This window comes from Rutidosis leptorrhynchoides, chromosome 4, assembly GCF_046630445.1.
Source record: "Rutidosis leptorrhynchoides isolate AG116_Rl617_1_P2 chromosome 4, CSIRO_AGI_Rlap_v1, whole genome shotgun sequence".
In the NCBI taxonomy this organism is placed as follows: Eukaryota; Viridiplantae; Streptophyta; class Magnoliopsida; order Asterales; family Asteraceae; genus Rutidosis; species Rutidosis leptorrhynchoides.
Window position 1 is genome coordinate 334,638,037 of NC_092336.1, and position 5,011 is coordinate 334,643,047.

Here is a 5,011-nt window from a genome sequence, read left to right on the forward strand (position 1 = left end):
CGCATTAACTTCTGGCTTAATAATGGCGTGACCTTGGCCCGTGCGTGTGGCTCTCATTCGATCTTCCATACTTAGAGGTTCCGTTACTTCCATAATTGAATTTGTTGAATACGAATCACTAGAGGATTCTGATTTAATGGTTTGTGGCTCAGGAGGAATAATTAGTGGTTCAAGATCTTGGAATTGTCCTTGAATATGCTCCGGGTTCTTAATTGTGAAGTCGGGTTCAAAAGATGGATTATCGGAAATTTGAGTTGGAGTTCTTGTTCGACTAGATGACGATTCTAAAGAAAAATCAACGGCGACAATATTTGCTAAATGTCTTGATCTAGTTACAGGTGGTGAACGTACAAAAGGTGGTGAACGTCTTGCTCGGTGCATTCACTGAATATCCTATTAGTTTTTAAAAGGAAAGAAAAATTATAATAAGTTATCCAATCAATAGACTTTTCTGATTTTGCCCACGTTTCGAATAGCCAAAAGATGCAGCAGAGGGGCAGGATTCGTTTGGTCTCAATATAATTGAGTACTGTTTGGCTCCAATAACCCGGTCCACGTACAAATCCAACTATTACTACGAACCAGAAAATTTTGATGTCTATCAATTTAACCACTCAAAATAAATTTTCGTAATTTTAAGAAATTTAGATAAGAAGTAGAATAAAAATCTATGTCCTAAAACTAGAATAGCGAGAAATAAGAAAGAAAAAGAGTTCGTCGAAAAAGGTCGAAAAAGAAAAAATGGTTGAAAAATAAAAGGTGACGGAAAAATAAAAGAAACTTATAAAAACTTAAAAATACTTGACTAACCTAACCTTATTACTACAACTAACTTAAAATTATAATCGCAAATTGAAATTACTAATTGAAATGATAATTGATACATAGTAAAAGGTGTCTAAAAATATTAAAGCTTACAGGAAAAACTAAATCCCAAATGGAAATAACTTAAAAAGAAACTAAAACTTAAAAAGGCGTCGCAAAATTCTAAAGTACCTAAATCTTAGTCTAAAGAAAAAGCACTTAAGGAATTCTACGGCAAAGCCTAAAAATCTAGGAGTAAAAATAACTATAGCAAAAACTAAGTTTAAAATTAAATATGAACTAAAAATACAAATATTACGCTACAATGATTAAAAAGGGACAAAATATAAAAATATATAAAAAGTTGTAAAAAGTACAATTTTTATAAAAATATTATTTTTATATTATTTTATTTAATAAAACTACTAATTTTACAATTTAATAAAACTAATTAATATTAAATACATAAATTAAATAAAAAGTAAAAGTAAAAATAAAACTAATAATAATAATAATAATAATTAGGGTTAAATAATAATAATAAATAATTAATAATCGTAATTAATGCAGGATTAGGGTTTTTTGTCGCCTGTCAGAGAAGCTCCGCGACTTGCGGTATATAATGCTTCAAACCCCGCGACTCGCGGGGTTTCAAATTTCAGCTGACAGCTTTAAATTCGACGCGTTTTTTCTTTATTTTATTTTTTTTATTTTCTGTTTTCTGATTTTAAATAAATAAAAGATATTAAAATAAAACTTATATTTTTATAAACTAAAATAAAAATAAAGAAACTTATAAAACTTAAATATTTAACAAAATCTTAAAAATAATTATATTTTTGTTTTTCTTTTTATATTTTCGAATAATTAAAACGTATTTTTACAAAAACGAATTTTTATAAAAGTAAACTAAAAATCTTTTTTTTTTTTTATATTAGCGTTGCACTTCCGGCTTTTAAGATAAGTCCCCGGCAGCGGCGCCAAAAATACTTGATGTTATGCGAGGTGTATATAAAATAGTTATTAATTTTAGCAGAAAATACTATTAAATACGATACAATTTTACACAAGATTTTTTATTTATTTATAGAATGGATATATACTTAAACCTTGCTACAACACTTATAGGCAGTGTACCTAATCGTACAGTAGTGTAGTTTTTAGTAAGTCCGGTTCGTTCCACAGGGAAATCTTTAAACAAAGCTCAACGCTATATTAGTTTACTTTTATAAAAATACAAACATATATATAAGTAATATTATTATTATAAAGGGGGGTTTTTACCGTTTAATGACCGGTTTGTCGATTTTAAGACTTTAGTCGCAGTTAAAACTTAATGTAAAATATTAAATAAATAAAAGACTTAATTTAAAGAGTAAAGTAAATAACGATAATGAAATTGCGAATAATAAAAGTGCGATAAAATTGCGACAATTAAGTAGTACGATAATTAAAAGTGCGATTAAATAACAATAAATAAAAATGCGATAATTAGAAGTGCAATTAAATATAAAATGAAGGAAATTAAATATGAAATAAAAGAATTATGCTTATTTAAACTTCCGTAATCATGATGTTTGACGTGTTGATTTTAGTTTTATGCCCATGGGTTAATTGTCCTTTGTCCTGGATTATTTAATATGTCCGTCTGGTTTTTGTCCATAACAGTCCATCAGTCATAAATATAAAGTGCGAGTGTCCTCGTCAAATTATTATTATACCCGAAGTTAAATATTCCAACTAATTGGGGATTCGAATTGTAACAAGGTTTTAATTCTTTGTTTAATGAATACACCAGGTTATCGACTGCGTGTAAACCAAGGTTTTACTACTTTGTTAACAATTACACCAATTACCCTTGAATGTAATTTCACCCCTGTTTTAATTATTCTAGTGGCTATTAATCCATTCCCGTGTCCGGTTAAATGAACAATTATTCGTACATATAAATACCCCGCCCATCGTGTCCGATCGAGTGTATATGGTAATTTATAGGGACGCCCAATTGTAAATCTTTATATTAACATTAACAAACTTTCATTTAATTAAACAAATATAAATCCCATTAATAGCCCATAGTCTAATTTCCACAAGTGTCGTTCTTTTGTCCAAACCCCAATTATGGTACAAAGCCCAATTACCCAATTTTAGTAATTAGCCCAACATCATGAGTACTTCGTTTTAAATAAGCATAATAATAACTTAGCTACGAGAAATTAATGTAAAAAGGTTGAACATAACTTACAATGATTAAAAATAGCGTAGCGTTACACGGACAGAATTTCGACTTACACCCTTACAACATTCGCTAACATACCCTTATTATTAGAATTAAAATTAAAATTAAAATTAAAATATAAATTATATATATATTTTACGTATATATGAGAGAAGAGAGAAAATAGAATATGAAATTTTGATCAGAATTCGGTTTGCTTTATAGGGATTTTTGATTTTTGTGGCTCCGCGACTCGCGTTGAATTTTGCCTTCAAACTCCGCGAGTCGCGGAGTTTGAAATTCCAGCTCACATCTTGGAGTCTTTCTCTGCCGACGGTTTTTATTATATATATAATATATATATATAATTAATATAATTAATTATATATTATATTATATTTATATACATAGTTAACTTGTAATTTTTAGTCCGTTGCGTCGAGCGTTAAGAGTTGACTCTGGTCCCGGTTCCGGATTTTCGAACGTCCTTGCGTACAATTTTATATTTTGTACTTTGCGTTTTGAATCTTGTACTCTTGTAATTTCGAGACGTTTCTTATCAATAATTGGAACCTTTTTGATTGTCTTTTGTACTTTTGAGCTTTTTGGTCGTTTGCGTCTTCAATTCGTCGAATCTGTCTTTTGTCTTCACTTTTTATTATTTAAATGAATATCACTTGTAAATAGAACAATTGCAACTAAAAGCTTGTCTTTCTTAAGGAATAATGCTATGAAATATATGTTCGTTTTTAACATTATCAGTACTTGACCTCTATATGATACATTTTACAAACATTGCATTCATTTTTGAAAAAACAATCTTTCATTTCATCGAAAGTTGACGGCATGCATACCATTTCATAATATATCTAACTATAATTGACTTAATAATAATCTTGATGAAATCGACGACTCGAATGCAACGTCTTTTGAAATATGTCATGTATGACTCCAAGTAATGTCTCTAAAATGAGCAAATGCACAGCGGAAGATTTCTTTCGTACCCGAGAATAAACATGCTTTAAAGTGTCAACCAAAAGGTTGATGAGTTCATTAGTTTATCATAAATAATCATTTCAAAATTTTAATAGACCACAAGATTTCATATTTTCATTTATCATAAACATACGTCCCATGCATAGAGACAAAACTATCATTCATATGGATTGAACACCTGGTAACCGACATTCACAATAAGAATATCCCCATCATTCCGGGATCCTCCTTAGGACATGATATAAATTTCGAAGTACTAAAGCATCCGGTACTTTGGATGGGGCTTGTTGGGCCCGATAGATCTATCTTTAGAGTTCGCGTCAATTAGGGTGTCTGTTCCCTAATTCTTAGATTACCAGACATAATAAAAAGGGGCATATTCGATTTCGATCATTCAACCATATAATGTAGTTTCAATTACTTGTGTCTATTTCGTAAAACAGTTATAAAAAACAGCGCATGTATTCTCAGTCCCAAAAATATATATTGCAAAAACATTTAAAAAGGGATTAATGAAACTCACCATAATGTATTTTGTAGTAAAAATACATATGACGACAATGAACAAAAGTAGGGTTGGCCTCGGATTCACGAACCTATATCAATTATATATATTAACACATTGTAATCGAACAAATTTAGCTATCATTATTAAGTGTTATTTTAAATTATGTGTCTCATTAATAACATAATTAATTAATTACATTTATTAATATTTATAATAAAAATATTAATATAGTTATGTTATATATAGTAAATATTGGTTTATATAACTAATAGTTATTTGATAAAATAATATTGATAATAATAAGTAAAATTTGTTTCACCCTATAATAATGATAGTTATAATAATAAAAATAATAATTTTTATAAAATGATACTTTTAATAATAATGGATATTAATAATAATAATTATAAAATAATGATTTTACTAATAAAAATAATACTAATATTTATATTAATAACTATAATGTTAATAATACTACTTATATA